Source organism: Neovison vison, chromosome 1, assembly GCF_020171115.1.
Source record: "Neovison vison isolate M4711 chromosome 1, ASM_NN_V1, whole genome shotgun sequence".
Lineage (NCBI taxonomy): Eukaryota > Metazoa > Chordata > Mammalia > Carnivora > Mustelidae > Neogale > Neogale vison.
Window position 1 is genome coordinate 26,449,605 of NC_058091.1, and position 20,373 is coordinate 26,469,977.

The 20,373-nt window shown below is 36.0% G+C and overlaps 1 pseudogene; it reads left to right on the top strand.

Moving 5' to 3' along the window:
- The first annotated feature begins 1,834 nt into the window (after positions 1–1,834).
- Positions 1,835–14,419, top strand: LOC122910266 (annotated as a pseudogene).
- The last annotated feature ends 5,954 nt before the right edge of the window (positions 14,420–20,373 follow it).

Sequence of the window (20,373 nt, forward strand, 5' to 3'; positions counted from 1 at the left end):
AGACAAGGTAGTGGAACTCATCCAATTAGAGCAGCACAAAGAAAAAAAGAATGAAAAACTTCAGGGCCTTATGGGACAAGATCAAGCAGACCAACTTTAACATTATAGGGGTTGCAGAAGAAGAGAGAAAGAAAAGGAGTCCAAAATTTTATTTGAATTATGGCTGAAAGCTTCCCCAATCTGGGGAAGAAAACAGACAACCAAATCCAGGAAGCCCAGAGAATTCTAAAAAAGATGGACCCAAAGAGATCCACACCAAGACACAGAATTAAACTATGAGAGATAAGGGGAGAATCTTACAAAGCAATGGGAGGAAAACACCTTGTTTCATACAAGGGAACTCTCATAAATCTATGAGCATATTCTCATATTCAGAAATTTTGCAGGCCAGAAAAAAGTGACATAATATATTCAAAGTGCTGAAAGGAAGTGCCAATTAAGAGTATTCTATCTGCCAAAGTTGTCCTTCGGAATTGAAGGAGACATTAAGAGTTTTCCAACCAAGCAAAAGCTGAAAGGGTTCATTGCCACTAGACCAGCCTTACAAGAAATGCTAAAAGTTAAGGAAGGGAATGGGTGATAATTAGTAACAGGAATACATACAAAAATATAACTCTCACTGGCAAAGGCAAATATATAATAAAAATCAGAATAATGTGAAAACGATGAATTAATTCATAAAGCTAGTATAAAGATTAAAAGATAAAAGTAAGAATAACTACAAAAAGTTATTAATGACATTCTTTACAAGGATGTTACTTTCATGTTTTGAATCATTAAATAGCCCATTTCATACTTTGCTTGAAAGTATGAGGCAAGTAGTTAATTTGTCATAAATAAACTACTATCTGATTTAAATTTGATTTGTATTTTAAAACTTTCAGAATAAAAATGTCATACTCCCTTTAAAAAAAAGTTATTAATGGATACACAAAGTTTTAAAAAATGTCAAAAGCAAATTGTGGGGTAGAGGGAAGTAAAAAATGTAGAGCTTTAGAATGTGTTTGAACTTAGTCATCATCAACTTAAATTATTGGTGTAAGTTGTTTTATGTAAGCCTCATGATACCCACAAAGCAAAAACACATAATAGATACACAAAAGAGAAAGAGAAAGTAATCTAAGCACATCACTACAGAAAATCATCAAGTCACCAAGGAAGAGAATAAAAGAAGAAGAAAAGAATTATATACCAGCCAGAAAATGATTAAAATGGAATAAGTACAAACTATTGATCTATTTTAAACGTAAGTGAACTAAATTCTCCAATCAAAAGAGTAGATGAATGGATAAAAAAAACAAGACCTACAAGGATTCCAGTCCAAGATGACTATGTAGGAAGTCATTGAACTCAATTCCTCCATGGAACACAACAAATTACACCTATTTATAGAGCAGTTATTCCTAAAGAAGAACTCGAGGGCCAACTGAACAGCTTTTGCACAACAAAAAAGGAGTGGCAAAAGAGAACAGCAAGAGAGACAGAGACACATTAACAAAGGAACCCTCCATGCCTGCTGCTGCAAATGGCAGTGTGGAGGGATGGTAAGAGGGACTGGGAGAACATTCATCTATCCTGGGGCACAGAAAAAAGAACTGCAGTTTAAAAAGTAACTAGCACATAAAAGAACCAGCTCTAGAACTCCGCCGCACGGTGAGGGAGCTGTGAAAATTCTCCAGGTTAGAAGAACTTCCAGACACATTCTACACTTCTCCTCCACTTTAAAAGCACAGACCAGGGTACAGTCCAGGCACCCTAACCAGCCTGCCTGTCAGTGGCCCCTGGCTTCTAGCTCACACCAGCCTAACCATCCCACGAATGTGGCCACAGGGCAATGCATACTGGAAATCACTGGTTAGCAATCATTATAGCTCCAGCTTTTGCACCAAGGTGAGAGAGGGGCAAAGCATCCTGGAACACTCCAGACCCATACTACTTGGACTTCGGGCAGCTTGCTAGGGCACCCCCAGTGCAGAGAACTCTAGTACCACCTGCTTCAAATCCAGCTACCTATCAGGGTTCCCCCTATGTGTAGCACCCTGGAAACCCCCCAGCTGTGCCTACCAACATCATGTAAACTTTCACATTATAGGGGTCCCAGAAGAAGAGAGAAAGAAAGAGGCAGAAAACTTATTGGAAGAAATAATAACTGAAAACTTTCCTAACCTAGGAGAAAAAATAGATATCTAAGTTCAAGAAGTACAGACAGTTTCAAACAAGCTAAACCCAAGGAAGCCCACACCATGACACATTGACTTTAATCTTTGATATTTTAATTATTAAGAGAATTTTTAAAGCAGCAAGAGAGAAGCAAAACATTATATACAAGGGAAACCCTATAAAACTATTAGCTGATTAACTTCACAGGTCACAGAAAGCGCCATGCCATGTTATATTCAAAGTGCTGAAAGGAAAAAAAAACTATAACCAAGAATACTTTAACCAAGGTTATCATTCAGAACTGAAGGAAATATACAGAGTTTCCCAAACAAAAGTTAAAGGAGTTTATTACCACTAACAAAGCCTTACAAAATGTTAAAGGGCCTTTAAGTGGAAAAGTTATGGCCATAATTAGACATAAGAAAATTATGAGTAAAAAGATACAAAATATGATAGCACATAAATAAAATGTGGAGGGAGTGAAAAATATTAAGATTTTGTTTGAACTTAAATGATAATCAACTTAACACAGACTGCTATATAGTTGGGATGTTGTATATGAACCTCATGGTACTCAAAAACCCAAAATCTATAATAGATACACAAAACTTAAAGAGAAAGTGAAATATAGAGCAGACAGAAACTCAATTACAAAGAAAGAAAGCAAGAGAAGAAGAAAGGAACAGAGAAGGACAACAAAATCAACTAGAAAACAATTAATGAAATGACAGTAAGTATATACCTATCAATAATTACTTTAAATGTAAATAGCCTAAATGCTCCAATCATAAGACATAGGTGGCAGAATGGGGAAAAAAACCCCACAAACACAAACACAAACAAAAGCCCAACCATTTTTATGTTGCCTACAAGAGATTCCCCTCAGATCTAAAGATACATACAGACTGAAAGTGAAGGGATGGAATAGAATTTACCAGGCAAATGGAAGTAGAGGAAAAAAAAAAAAAAGCTGGGGTAGCAATACTCATACCAATGAAAACAGACTTTAGGACAAAGACTAACAAGAAACAAAAAAAGGGTATTTTGTGATGACAGATCAATCCAACAAGAGGATATAACAATTGTAATAACTTATGTACCCAACACTGGAGCACCTAAATACATAAAGCAAATACTAACAGACATATAGAGAAATTTATGATAATACAGTAATAGTAGGGGACACCCACTTACATTAATGGATAGAACATCTAGGCAGAAAAATCAATAAGAAAATGGGGTCTTTGAATGACACATTAGACCAGATGAACCTAACACATATAAACAGAACATCCCATCCAAAAACAATAGAATATACACACTTTTCAAGTGCACATGCGATGTTCTCTAGAAGAGACTACATTAGGCCACAAAACAAGTCTCAGTAAATTTAAGAAGACTGAAATCATATTGTGCATCTTCTCTAACCACAATGGTATGAAACTAGAAATCAACCAAAGAAGAAACTGGAAAAAACACAAATGTGTAGACTAAATAACATGATACTAAACAGCCAATGGGTCCATGAAGAAATCAAAGAAGAAATTTTTAAAAGTACATGGAGAAAAGTGAAAATGAAAACACAACAGTCCAAAAATCTCTGGGACATAATAAAAAGTTGTGTTTAAGATTTTTATCCAGGTATTTGAGAGAGAGAGGGAGAGAGAGAGAACATGAGGATAGGGGAGGCACTGACAAAGCAGCAGTTTCCCTGCTGAGCCTGACCTGGGGCTCTATCTGAGGACCCTGGGATCATAAACTGAATCAAAGGCAGATGCTTAACCAACTGAGCCACCTGTGCACTGTAGGAAAGCAGTTTTAAGAGGAAAATATATAGTGATACAAACTTACCTCAAGAAACAAGTAAAAGCTCAAATAAAGAATCTAACCTTATATCTAAAGGAACCAGAAAAAGAATAAGTACAGCACAAGGAGGAAATGATAAATTAGAGAAGTAAATGAAATAAAGATTTTTTTATTATGTTAGTCACCATACAGTAAGTACATCATTAGTTTTTGATAGAGTATTCCATGATTCATTATTTGTGCGTAACACTCAGTGCTCCATGAAATGCATGCCCTCCTTAATACCCATCACCAGGCTAACCTATACCCCCACCTCCCTCCCCTCTGAAACCCTTGGTTTGTTTCCCGGAGTCATTAGTCTCCCATGGTTCCTCTTCCTCTCTGATTTCCCTGCCTTCATCTTTCCCTTCCTTCTCCTAATGTCCTCCATGGTATTCTTCATGTTCCACAAATAAGTGAAACCATATGATAATTGACTTTCTCTGCTTGACTTATTTCACTTAGCATAAAGAAAAGAGTCAATAAAACAGAGGTAACCCGTGGAATGGGAGAAGATATTTGCAAATAACACTACAGATAAATGGCTGGTATCCAAGATCTATAAAGAACTTCTCAAACTCAACACCCAAAAAACAAACAAGTCAAAAAAAGTTCAGAAGCCATGAACAGACATTCTCCAAAGAAGACATACGAATGGCTTATAGACACATGAAAAAATGTTCATCATCTTTAGTCATCGGGGAAATTCAAATCAAAACCACATTGAGATACCACCTTACACCACTTAGAATGCCAAAAATTGACAAGGCAAAACAACAAATGTTGGAGAGGTTGTGGAGAAAGGGGAAACCCTCCTTACACTGTTGGTGGAAATGCAAGTTGGTGAAGCCACTTTGGAAAAACAGTGTGGAGGTTCCTCAAAAAGTTAAAATTAGAGGTATCCTATGACCCAGCAATTGCACTACTGAACATTTACCCCAAAGATACAGATGTAGGGAAAAGAAGGGCCACATGCACCCCCAAGGCCAAACTGTGGAGAAAGCTGAGATGCCCTTCAGCAGATGAATGGATAAAGAAGACATGGTCCATATATACAATGGAATATTACTCAGCCATCAGAAAGGATGGATACCCAACTCTAGCATTAATATGAAATAAAAATTTTTAAAAAAATAAGAACAAAAATGAAAGAGCCAGTACATTGAAAGGATAAGATTGAGAAACACTTAGCTAAAATCATAAAGAAAAAAACCCAGAAAGTACCCAAAAAGATAAAATCAGAAATTAAAGATAATAAACAATGGACACCACACCACAGAAATACAAAGGATTATAAGAGAATACTATAAAAAATTATATGCCAACAAACTGGTTCACCTAGAAGAAATAGAAACATACAATCTTCTAAAACTTTATCAAGAAGAAATAAAATACCTGAACAGACTGATTACTAGAAATAAAATTGATTGGTAATCAAAAACTACTAAAAAATAAATGTCCAGGACCAAACAGATTCAAAAGTGAAGTCTACCAAACATTTAAAGAAGATTTAATAACTGTTCTCCTCAAACTATCCCAAAAAACAAAAAAGGAAGGGAAGCTTCCAAATACATTCTATGGGGCCAGCATTACCTTGATACCAAACAAGACAAGAGCACAACAACAACAACAACAAATTAGAGACCAATATCCCTGATGAACATAGATGCAAAAATCCTCAACAAAATATAGCAGACCACATTCAAAAATACATTCAAAGGATCATTCACCCTGACCAATTAGATTTATTCTAGGTATGCAAAGATGGTTCAATATTTATAAATCAACCAACATGCATTTATACATTTATACCACATCAATAAAATGAAGGATAAAAATAATATGATCTTTTCAATAGATGCAGAAAATCATGTGACAAAATTCAACATCTCTATGATCAAAACTCTCAACAAAGTGGCTTTAGAGGTAACACATTTCAACATAATAAAAGACCATTTATGAAAAAACCCAAGTTAATATCATACTCAATGGTGAAAACCTGCAGGTTTTTCCTCTAAGATCAGGAATAAGACAAGGATATCCACTTTCAAGCTTTGGCTCAACATATTATACTGGCAGTCCTAGCCACAGAAATAAGGCAAAAAAAAAAAAATTAAAATAAGGAGCATCCAGATTGGTAAGGAATAAATTAAGCTGTCACTATTTGTAGATGACATGATATTATACACAGAAAACCTGAAACACACCACCAAAAAACATTTAGAATAAATTAATTCAGTAAATTTGTAGGATACAAATTAATACCAAGAAATATGTAGTGTTCCTATACCCCAAAAGTGCAAAAACAGAAAAAGAAATGAACAAAACAATTACAATTACACTCGAAAGAATAAAAACTGAGAAATAAACTTAACCAAGGGGGTTAAAGACCTGTATTCTGCAAACTATAAAACACTGATGAAAGAAATTAAAGATAACACAAATGGAAAGATACTCCATGCTCATAGATTGAAAGAATATTCTGCACTCTCCATAGCAACTACAGATTCAGTGCAATACCTATCAAAATTCCAATGGCATTTTTCACAGAACTAGAACAACTGATGCAAAAATTTGCATAAGAGCACAAAAAACTCTGAATAGCCAAAGCAGTCTTGAGAAAGAAAAAGAGGTGGAGGTATCACAATCCCAGATTTCAAGATATACTATAAAGATGTAATAATCAGAACAGTATGGTACTGGCACAAAGATAGACACACATAGACCAATGAAACAGAATAGACAGACCAGCAGTAAACCCATGCTTATATAGTCAATCTATGGCAAAGTAGACAAAAATATGCAATGGGGGAAAGATGGTCTTTTCAATAAATGGTGCTGGCGAAAACTGGACAGCTACAAGCAAAAGAATGAAACTGGACCACTTTTTCACACTATACACAAAAAACCTCAAAATATTTTAAGGACCTAAATGTGAGACCTGAAACCATAAAAATCCTAGGGGAGAACACAAGCAGTAATGTCACTGATGTCGGCCTTAGCAACATTTTTCTAGATGTTACTTTGGCAAGAGAAACAAGCAAAAGATAAAGGGATTACATCAAAATAAATTTTTGGACAGTGAAGGAAACCATCTACAAAACAAAAAGGCAACCTACTGAATGGTAGAAGACATTTGTAAATTATATACCCACTCAGGTGTTAATATCCAAAATATATAAAGAACTTCTACAACTTAACACCATAAAACCCCAAATGATCGGATTAAAAAAATGGGCAGAGGGCCTGAATAGACATTTTTCTAAATATGACATACAGATGGCCAACAGACACATACACCATGTCAATATTCCATCCAAAAGCAGCAGAATACACATTCTTCTCAAGAAAACATGAAACATTCTTAAAAATAGATCATGGTAGGGACGCCTGGGTGGCGCAGTTGGTTAAACGACTGCCTCTGGCTCAGGGCGTGATCCTGGAGTCCCGGGATCGAGTCCCACATCAGGCTCCCAGCTCCATGGGGAGTCTGCTTCGCTCTCTGACCTTCTCCTCGCTCATTCTCTCTCTCACTGTCTCTCTCTCAAATAAATAAAATAAAATCTTAAAAAAAAGAAAAATTTAAATATTTAAAAAAAAAAATAGATCATGGTAGGCCACAAAACAAGTCTTAAATTTAAGAAGGTTGAAATCTTATCAAGCATCTTTTTCCAATCACAATGGTATGAAACTAGAAATCAATTATAAAAGAACTGAAAAACTCACAAATATGTAAGATTAAAGAACATGCTACTGAATAATCATGAATCAAAGAAAAAATAAAAAGACCTATCCTGCAGCCCCCATGGCCCTACCCCACTAGATTCAGCAGGTACATACAATCCCTACAGAGGATGTCCCTTGAACACCTGGTTCTTGTGGCAGAGGGCTTGTGTTTCTGAGCCCCATGGGGCTAAAACAATTGGGGAGACAGTTCTTGGTAGGCTTCTACCCCCAGGACACTGACTACACAGAGAGCAGACTGAAATAATCTCCAGTCTTCCTGTACCACTCCTTCAAGACTGGGAGAGAGAGATCTTTCATCTCATACCAGAAACAAGTAGAGAGTCCAGAAAAATGAGAAAAACAAAGACATATGCTCCAAAGGAAAAAAAAAAAAAAAAAGATAAAATCCCAGAATAAAACCTTATTGAAACAAATATAAGTAATTTACATGATGAAGAGTTCAAAGTAATGGTCACAAAAGTGCTCACCAATCTTGACAGAAGAATAAATGAACATAGAGAGTACTTTAAAAAAGAGATAGACAATCATATTAAAAAGTGGGCAGAAGATATGAACAGACACTTCTCCAATGAAGACATACAAATGGCTATCAGACACACGAAAAAATGTTCATCATCACTAGCCATCAGGGAGATTCAAATTAAAAAAAACAATGAATACTGTTATGCTGAAAATAAATTTAAAAAATAAAAAAAAAGAAATGAACCACTGATAAATATAAATACATGGGTGAATCTTGAAATAATTATATTGAATTAAAGATGTTAAAAAATAAAAAATTAAAATTAAAAAAAAAACCACATTGAGATACCACCTTACACCAGTTAGAATGGCCAAAATTAGCAAGACAGGAAACAACATGTGTTGGAGGGGATGTGGAGAAAGGGGAACCCTCTTACAGTGTTGGTGGGAATGCAAGTTGGTGCAGCCACTTTGGAGAACAGTGTGGAAATTCCTCAAGAAATTAAAAATAGAGCTTCTCTATGACCCTCCAATTGCACTACTGGGTATTTACCCCAAAGATACAGATGTCGTGAAAAGAAGGGCCATCTGTACCCCAATGTTGATAGCAGCAATGGCCACGGTCGCCAAACTGTGGAAAGGACCAAGATGCCCTTCAACAGACAAATGGATAAGGAAGATGTGGTCCATATATACTATGGAGTATTATGCCTCCATTAGAAAGGATGAATACCCAACTTTTGTAGCAACATGGACGGGACTGGAAGAGATTATGCTGAGTGAAATAAGTCAAGCAGAGAGAGTCAATTATCATATGGTTTCACATATGCATAACAAATAGCATGGAGGACAGGGGAGTTACAGAGGAGAAGGGAGTTGAGGGAGTTGAGGGAAATTGGAAGGGGAAGTGAACCATGAGAGACTATGGACTCTGAAGAACAATCTGAGGGGTCTGAAGGGGCAGAGGGTGAGAGGTTGGGGGAACCAGGTGGTGGGTATTGGAGAGGGCACGGATTGCATGGAGCACTGGGTGTGGGGCAAAAACAATGAATACTGTTATGCTGAAAATAAATTTAAAAAAAAAAGATAGAAAATACTAGAAAGTACCAAACAGTCATAAAGCTGAAGAATACAATAACTGAATAATACACTAGAGGGGTTCAGTAGCAGACTAGATGAAGCAGAAAAAAGAATCAGTGACCTGGAAGACATGGCAGTGAAACTCATACAAACAGATCAGCAAAAAGAAAAAGAATTTTAAAAAGTGAAAAATTACTTAAGGGACCTATAGAACAACATCAGGTGATAAGGGATAGTAAGACTTTAAGTGGACTAGCAATTTTGGTAACAAAAAAAAGGAACAAAATAACCTCTGAGTGATTAAAATCCAGACTTACTAGCCAAAACATTATATCACTTAATGATGCAAGATACTGATCAACAGAACAAGTTATCTTCAGATAACACTGCAATCCTATTCTAGAATTCATATCAACAATAGGGTTTACTGCCTCAGTGTTGTATCAGGACATCCCAAGGTGCAACCACTATTAATGATTCATTTGTTCATAATTAAAATCCTACATGATCTGAGTACAGACCAAAAGTAATTCAGATTAGTTTCTTTCTATTATAGACTTTGCCCAATATGAAAGGACAAGAAAAATGAAGCTCACTTCATTAGTTTGAGATATCCTCAAACTAATAGATTATATAATCTTAATTTATATCCACCCTGCCCAAGAACAGGGCTTGTTAGGATGGCAGAGCTCAGTGACTGTGTAAAACTTAAGCCTTTATACTCAGTTCAATTTCTATTCCTAACAAAATATTTATAATCAACATTATCTCATTGATTATCCCCACCCCACTCATCATGGCATTCCTCACACCAATCAAGTGAAAAGTTCTAGGATATATACAACTTTGCAAAAGACCAAACATTGTTGGCCCTCATGTTCTATTACAACCCATTGCTGATGCTGTTAAGTTATTCGTTAAAGAACCAATGAAACACTAACTTCATCAATATCTGTATCCATCACTGAACCAATCTTAGCCCTCACCATAACCCTACAATATAAATTCTGTTGCCTATACCATATTCACCGATCAATATAAACCTAGGAGTACTATTAATGCTAGCTATATCAGGCTCAGTTATAATTTCCATCCTCCGATCTGGACGCCCTCGAATTCAAATATGCATTACTTGGGGCTATCTGAGATGTAGCACAGAGAATTTCATATGAAGTAACTCTAGCAATTATCTTACTATCAGTACTACTAATAAATGGATTGCTTACACTATCAGCATTAATCATTACTCAAGAATACTTAGGATTAATTTTTCCATCATGACTGTTAGCCATGATGGGATTAATTTCAATCCTAGCAGAAGCCAACTGAGCAGCATTCGCCTAACAGAAGAATTAGTCACTGGCTTCTACACTGAATTACAGCAGGCCCATTTCCCCTATTTTTCCTAGCAGAATAGGCCAAAATCCTCCTAACAAACATTTTCACAACAATCATATTCCTAGAAGCATTTCATAGCCCCTACATGCCAGAACTAATTAATTTCATTGTCAAAACTCTCCTACTACACATTACCTTTCCATGAATTTGGGCATCTTACCCACAATTCCAGTATAACTAATACACCCCTTGTGAAAAAACCTTCTATCTCTAGATTATCACTATCACTAGCCCTTTGTATGTCACACATATCCTTGCCTATCATTAGATCAGGTGTTAAACAATCCTAAAAATACCTCTGACAAAGAGTTACTTTGATAGAGTAAATAATAGATGTTTAAATCTGATTATTATTATATAATTTTAATATACATTTTAATATCTTATTTCTTTCATTCCTAGAATGACAGGAATCAAACATGCCCCTAGAAATTAAAAATTATAGCATATTCCATAATAAAGTCAGCTAAATAAGCAATTGGACTCTTCCTGCCAATACTGGTTACTATCCTTCCTATGCTCATTTTTACCATTATTATAATAACCATTATCTCAGGAACTATAATTGTAATAACAATCTCTCAATCACACTATCTAAATTGGCTTTAAATAAATATACTAGCTATTATCCCAGCTTTAATAAGAAAAAAAAATTTAACCCTTGAGCCACAGAATCATCTACTAAGTATTTCCTAACACAAGCAACCACATCAATACTTCTTATAATGGCCATTATTAACTAAATATATTCTGGACAATGAATAATTATATTTAATCCAACAACATCCTTCCTTCTGCCATTGTAACAATAGCTCTCATTATAAAACTTGGACTTTCCCCTTTCCACTTCTGAGTACCTAAAGTAATACTAGGAATTCTGTTATTCTTAGGCCTAATTTTATTAACATGACAAAAACTTGCATCGATGTCAATCTTATACCAAATCTCATCATCCATTAATCCAAACTTAATTCTATCCATAGCTATTACATCAATTCTAATTGGAAGATGAGGTGGACTTAACAAAAACGCATATATGAAAAAAATCACAGCCTATTCATCAGCTGCCCACCCAAAGTGAATAACACCTATCACAATTTATAACCCAACTATAATAACCCAAAATCTATTAATCTACATCATGATGACACTCCCCACATTCATATTATTGTGTGTAATTCATCCACCACAACACTATCACTCTCATATATTTGGAAGAAAATATCCTTAATTTTACATTAATCTTTACCACCATACTATCAATAGGCCTTCCTCCTCTCTCAGGATTTCTGCCCAAATGGATAATTATCCAGGAACTGACAAAAAATGATCTTATTATACCAACATTAATAAATTGCATGTACTTATACATAAATTGCATGTACTTCTACATGCAATTAACTTCATATCACTAATTATATTTCCATCAATAAACAACATACAAATAAAAGGACAATTTGAAAGTATAAAATGGTTAACTCTTTTAACACTACTAATTATAACAATAATAATCTAGTTAGAAAAGACCAAGGGAAAAAAAGAAAAAAAAAAAAAAAAGAGAAGACAAAGAAAGAGAGATAAAGAGAGAAAAGACCAAGAGCCTTCAAAGCTCTGAGAAAGTGTATTCACTTAATTCCTAAAAAGTACAAGGAGTGCCCAGACTTTATCCTACATCAACTGAACACAAAACAAATTTTTTAATTAAGTTAAAACCTTACTAGATTTCCATCCCATGAAATTTTAGTTAATGTCTAAGTAACTGAATCAATTAGCTTTAATTTACTTCTCCCACCATCTAGGGGAAAAAAGGCTGAAGAAGCCCCAGCAGAGTTGAAGCTGCTTCTTTGAATTTATTATTCAGTATGATATTCACCACAGGGCTTGACAAAACGATGACTCAACCTCTGTCTTTAGAGGTTAATGCTTACTTAGCCACTATTCTCAACAAACCATAAGGATACCAGCACTCTATACCTACTATTTGGTGCATGAACTAGAATAGAACTAATGAAATAGAATAGGAACTGCTTGAAGCCTTTTTATTTATTTATTTATTTATTTAAGAGCACAGGAATGCAGGGGGAGGAGCAGAGGGACAGGGACAAGCAGACTCCACACTGAGCATAGGCCCCACCCAGGGCTGCTCAATCTCAAGACCCTGAGATCATGATCTGAGCTAAAACCAGGAGTCTGATACTTAACCAACAGAGTCACCCAGGTGCCCCTGTCGGAAGCCCTTTAATCCATGTGGAAATTGGCCAACCTGGAGGTTTACTGGGAGATAACCTAATTTATAAGGTAACCATAATTGCCCAGGCATTCATAATTTCCTTTATAGTATTACCTATTATAATCGGACAATTTGGAAACTGTTCAGTCCCCTCAATAACCAGAGCACCTGATATGGCATTCCCCTAAATAACATGAGTCTCTGACTATTACCACCATCATTTCTGCTCTAATATCATTAACAGTTGGAGCAGGTACAGAAACCAGGTGAAGAGTATACACACCCCAGCCTGCAACCTAGCTCAGGAGAAGCATCAGTCAATTTAACCATCTTCTCTCCCCATATATGTGTATCCTCAATTTTAGGGGCTATCAACCATATTATCACAATCATTAAAATAAAACCACCAGCTGTATCTCAATACTAAACACTTTTATTCCATGGATCCCTCTTAACCACAGTCTTCCTGTTACTACTATCACATCCGGTCTTAGCAACCAGAAATACCATATTACTAACAGACCATAACCTAAAACACCACATTCATTGATCCAGCAGGAGAGGCAATCCACTGATACCAATGCTTATTTTGATTTTGAGTCTCCAGATATTCCAAAGTTTATATTCTTATCTTCCCTAGATTTGGAATAACTACATGTATTACTACATATTATTCAGGGAAAAAAAGAACCTTTTGGATATATAGGAATAGTTTGGGCCATAATATCTATTGGATTCCTAGGTTTTATTGTATGAGCCCAGCATATTATTAACAGTAGGCACAGATGTTGACATATGAGCATATTCTACAACAGCTACTAGAATTTTGCCACCCCGACAGCACAGAAGTATTTAGCTAACTAGCAACCCTTCATGGAGGCAACATGATCACTGGCCATACGATGAGCCCCAGCTTTTATCTTCCTATTCATTTTATCTTCCTTCCTAATTGTTTTAGCCAACTCATCCCTAGAGAGTGTTCTCCAGGACAAATAGTATATGGTGGTACATTTTTACTACATATTATCAATAGAAACATTTTCACCATCATAGGAAGATTTGTTCACTGTTCCCATTATTTTCTACAAGCTACACAGTCAACTGTAGTTGGGCAAAAATCCTCTTTACAATCAGTAATTGAAGTTAACTTTCTTCCCACTCGTCCTTTCAGGAATGCCCTGACCTTGACTATCCAGATGCATACACAACATGAAACACTATGTCATTTACAGGTTCATTCTTCTCCTTAACAGCAGTGATATTATCTTTATAAATTGAGAAGTATTTGCATCCAAATGAGAAGTAGCAATAGTGGAATTAACTAACACTAATCTTGAATGACTATATGGATGCCTTCCACCATATCATACATTTGAAGAATTCCCTTACATAAGCCTTAAAATAAGAAAGGGATCAAACCCTCTGAAAATGGTTTCAAACCAATACCATAACCATTATGTCTTTCTCAATAGTGAAATATTAGCAAATGTTACATAACTTTGTCAAAGTTAAATTATGGATTTAAGTCCTTTATATCTCCATGGCATATCCATTCAACAAGGTTTTTAAGGTGCAAAATCCCCCATTACAAAAGAAATCCTACACTTTCATGACCATACATAATCATCTTTTTAATCAACTCTCTAGTTCCTTATACCATTTCACTAGTATTAACAGCTAAATTAACCCACACAAATACAATAGGTGTGCAAGAAGTAGAAACGATATGAACTACCTTACTACTCATTATCCTAGCCTTAATTGCTTTGCCATCATTATAAATTACTGATATAATAGATAAGCTCAACAACCCCTAACTGGAAAAAATAAGCCATCAATGATCCTGAAGCTATGAATATATGCATTACAAAAACTTAAACTTTGACTTCCACTTCCTGATTTCTTTGGCTTAAATTGAATAATTCACACAACCTAAAACCAAGAAAGAGATCTACAACTAGTAAAGGTTGACAGCCAAGTTCTCTTACCCATAGAAATAACAATCCAGATATTAATCTCATTAGCAGATATCTTGCACTCATGAGCTATCTCCAGACAATTAAATCAAACATCCTTAATACCTACACATCCAAGCCTATATTATGGGCAGTGCTCAGAAATTTGTGGGTCAAATCAGTTTTATACCAGTCATTCTTGAATTAATCCCACTTAAACACTTAGAAAAATTATCCACAACTGTACTGTAATGTCATTAAGAAGCTAAGTAGTATTGGGGTACTTGGGTGGCTTGGTCAGATAAGTGTCTGACTCTTGATTTTGGTTCAGGTCATGATTTCAGGCTCATGAGACTAAGCCCCACATCAGGCTCCAGGAGCCTACTTAAGATTCTCTCTCTCCATCTCCTTATGCCCCTCCCCCATAAAAAATAAAAATAAAAATAAAAAGTTTAAAAAGAAGCTCAGTAGTATTAACCTTTAAAAGGTTAAAGACAGAGGCACCTGGGTGGCTCAGTGGGTTAAGCCTCTGCTCTTGGCTCAGGTCATGATCTCGGGGTTCTGGGATCGAGCCCCGCATCGGGCTCTCTGCTCATCAGGGAGCCTGCTTCCTCCTCTCTTTATGCCTGCCTCTCTGCCTACTTGTGATCTCTATCTGTCAAATAAATAAATAAAATTTAAAAAAAAAAAAAAAGGTTAAAGACAGAGTTTAAGCCTCTCCTTAATGATATGCCACAACTAGACACATCAGTGTAATTTATCACCTTTATATCAATAATTATAACCCTATATTTTGTATTTCAGCTAAAAATTTCAAATCACTATGACCCATCAAACCCAAACTAAAAACAAAAACACTGTAGTACTTTACCCTTTGAGAGAAAAAGTAAGTGAAAATCTATTTGCCTCTTTTATTATCCCAGTAATGATAGAGTTATCTATCATAATTTCAATTACTATATCCCCTACAACCTAACCAACTAATCAACAATTATCTAATTGCTATCAAAAATGACTAATTCAGTTAACATCAAAACTATTAACTATCCATAATCATAGGGCACAATCAAGGACAAAACTGAACCCTAATACTCCTCTTACTCATTCTATTTATTGGCTTAGCAAGCCTACTGGGCCCACTACCACACTCAGTTACACCTACCACACAACTCCCAGTGAATCTAGGAATAGCCATTCCACCTTGAGCAGAGATAATGATTAATGGCTTTGTCAGGCCCAACTTCTATCCCAAAGAATAACCATCCCACTGATTCCAACACTAGCAATTATCAAAACCATTAGCCTTTTCATCCAACGAAGAGTACTAGCTATATGGCTAACTGCCAGTATCATTGCTGAACACCTACTCATTCATTTAATTGTGGGAGGAAGCCTTGAGTTAATAAACATTAGCCCCACTATAGCTCTCATTACCTTCATCACTCTTAATTCTACTATCCTTGAATACACTGTGGGCTTAATTCAAGCTTATGTATTTGCTCTACTAGTTATCCTTCATCTTACATGCTAACATCTAATGACCCACCAAACCCACACATACTATATAGTAAACTCCGGCTCCCAACCATTTAAGGCACTCTATCGGCTCTCCTTATAACATTGGGTCCATAGCTTTTACTTTAACTTAATCTTCCTATTATCTCTCGGCATTAACAACTAATATCTTGATGATGTATCATTGATGAAGAGACATTATTTGAAAGAGTACATTCTAAGGTCACCACACACCAATTGTTCAAAAAGTGTTTCAGTATGGAGTAATTCTTTCATTATTTCAGAAATCTTTTTTACTAGCTTCCTCTGGGCTTTTACCATTTAAGTCTACCTCCAACACCTAAACTAGGTGGTTGCTGACCACACACTGGCATCCATCCCCTAAATCCTCTAGAAGTACTGTTTCTCAATACTTTTCTCCTATTAGCTCTGGGCTATATATATCACCTAAGCCCACTACAGCCTTACAGGAGGAAATCACAAACACAACTTCAAGCCCTATTCATTACAGTCTCTCTAGGAATTTATTTTACCTTATTACAAGCCTTTGAATATTATGAAACGTCATTTACAATCTCAGATGGAGTTTATGAATAGACATTTTTTTATGGCTACAGGCTTTCATGGACTACATGCAATTACTGGCTCTACCTTCCTCATCATCTGTCTCCCGCTGCAACTAAAATTTCATTTCACATCTAATTATCACTTTGAATTTGAAGCAGTTACTTGATATTCACATTTTGTAGATGTAGTAGGACTCCATTTATTGAGGAGGGTCTTATTCTTTTAGTATTAAACAGTATAATTCCATTTAATCAGTTTCAGTACAACCTGAGGAAGAATAATAAATATTAACCTACCAATTAGCACACTACTAAGCTCATTGCTTGTATTAATTGTATTCTGACTTCTCCAACTAAACATCCACATGGGGGAATAAAAAAGCCCATATGAATGTGGATTCAACCCCATAGGATCAGCCCACCTACCCTTCTCCATAAAATTTTTTCTGGTAGCTACTATATTTCTGTTATTTGACCTACAAATGCTGTTCTTCTACCTCTACCTTCACTGTCTCAAACAGCCTAAAAACCATCCTATCATGGCTTTAATATCAATCTCATTACCAGCCATAAGTCTCACCTATGAATGCGCCCAAAAAGAATCAGAATGAAACCAAATGATAATTAATTTAAACTAAAACCAGTGATTCCAGCTCATTAAATTATGGCTAATTTCATAATTATCAAATGTCTCTAGTCTATATCAACATTATTCTACCAATCATTGTATCCTCCATGGAACTATTAATATACTGATTTCATTAAATACCATTTACTTGTTTAAAGGGTATATTTATTCACCATTTATAGTAACCATAATAATTCTAAACACTCACTTTACATTAGCTAGCACAATACCTATCATCTTCTTAGTATTCATGGCATGTGAGGCTACACTATGATTATTTCTACTAATCATAGTGTCTAATAGTTATACTACTATGTACAAAACCTTAACCTCCTGCAATGCTAAAAATCATTCTAACCATTATACTACTAATACTGACGTTATTATCAAAAAAACAATTTAATTTAAATTAACGAAACAGCCTATAGCCTATTAAATGGCCTTATTGACCTAATATTCCTAAATCAGCTTAACAACAGCCTCAACTTTTCATTACTGTTCTTCTCTGACTCCCTATTGGGACCCCTATTGAAACTAACATAACTTCTTTCACTAATACTTATAGCTAGCCAATTTCATCAATCAATGGAAATCCTAACCCAGAAAAACTGTATAATACTAATTCTATTATAAATGTATTTTTTTTAATTTTATGTATTTATTTAACAGAGAGAGAGAGCACAAACAGGCAGAGTAACAGGTAGAGGGAGAGGGAGAAGCAGGCTCACCCACTGAGCAAGGAACTCAACACGGGGCTCGATCCCAGGACCCTAGGATCATGACCTGAGACAAAGGGAGCCACCCAGGCATCCCTACAAATATTCTTTTTTTTTTTTTTAAATTTTACTTATTTATTTAACACACAAAGATCACAAGTAGGCAGAGAAAGAGGCAGAGGGAGAGAAGGGGGAGGAAGTAGGCTCCCTGCAGAGCAGAGAGCCCAATGCAGGGCTCGATCCCAGGACCCTGAGATTATGACCCAAGCCGAAGTCAAGTCCGCCACCCAGGCGCCCCCCCCCCACAAATATTCTTAATCATAACTTTCATTGCCATAGAATTATATTTTATATATCCTATTTGAAGCCACACTAGTACCAACCATAATTATTAGCACCCAGCAAGGGAATCAAACAGAATGATTAAATGAGGGGCTCTAGTTCCCATTTTATACTTTAGTAGGGTCACTCCCACTTCTCATTTAATTAATCTACAACCAAAACCTCATAGTCATTTAATTTCTTAAGTTAGTACTGAGGCTGATCAGTGTTCAACTCTTGATCTAACATTTTCCTGTGATTTGTATGCATAATAGTGTTCATAGTAAAAATACACCTTTATAGGCTATACCTCTGACTGCCAAAAGCACACATAGAAGACAGTATTACATGGTACTTGAAGTGGTACTTGGAATAAATCTAACCAGAGACAAAGAATCTGTACTCAGAAAACTATAAAATACTCATGAAAGAAATTGAGGAAGACACAAAGAAATGGAAAAACCTTCCATGGTCATGGATTGGAAGAACAAATATTGTGAAAATGTCTTTGCTACCTAGAGCAATCTACACATTTATGCAATCCCTGTCAAAATACCACCAACTTTTTTCAAAGAAATGTAACAAATAATCCTAAAATTTATATGGAACCAGAAAAGACCCCAAATAGCCAGAGGTATGTTTGAAAAAGGAAACCTAGCTGGCAGCATCACAATTCCAGACTTCAAGCTCTATTACAAAGCTGTCATCATCAAGACAGTATGGTACTGGCACAAAAACAGACACATAGATCAATGCAATAGAGTAGAGAGCCCAGAAATTGACTCTCAACTCTATGATCAACTAATCTTTAACAAAGCAGGAAAGAATATCCAATGGAAAAAAGACAGTTTCTTCAACAAATGGTGCTGGGAAAATTGGACAGCTACATGCAGAAGAATGAAACTGGACAATTTCCTTACGCCACACACAAAAATAGACTCAAAAGGGATGAAAGGCCTCAATGTGAGACAGGAATCCATTAAAATCCTTGAGGAGAACACAGGCAGCAACCTCTTTGACCTCAACTGCAGCAACTTCTTCCTAGGAACATCGCCAAAGGCAAGGGAAGCAAAGGCAAAAATTAACTATTGGGACTTCATCAAGATCAAAAGCTTGTGCACAACAAAGGAAACAGTCGACAGAACTAAAAGACAACTGACAGAATGGGAGAAGATATTTGCAAATAACATATCAGAAAAAGGGCTAGTATCCAAAATCTATGAAGAACATATCAAACTCAATGCCCAAAGAACAAATAATCCAATCAAGAAATGGGCAGAAGACATGGACAGATATTTATGCAAAGAAGACATCCAGATGGCCAACAGACACATGAAAAAGTGCTAAACATCACTCAGCACCAGGAAAATACAAATCAAAGCCATAGTGAGGTACCACCTCACACCAGTCAGAATGGCTAAAATTAACAAGTCAGGAAATGACAGGTTGTTGATGAGGATGCAGATAAAGGGGAACCCTCCTACACTGTTGGTGGGAATGCAAGCTGGTGCAGCCACTCTGGAAAACAATATTGAGGTTCCTCAAAAAGTTGAAAACAGGGAGTACCCGGGTGGCTCACTGGCTTAAGCCTCTGCCTTCTGCTCAGGTCATGATCTCAAGGTCCTGGGATAGAGTCCCTCATCCGGCTCTCTGCTAGGAGGGGAGCCTGCTTCCTCTTCTCTCTCTCTCTGCCTGCCTCTCTGCCTACTTGTGATCTCTCTATCTCTCTCTGTCAAATAAATAAATAAAA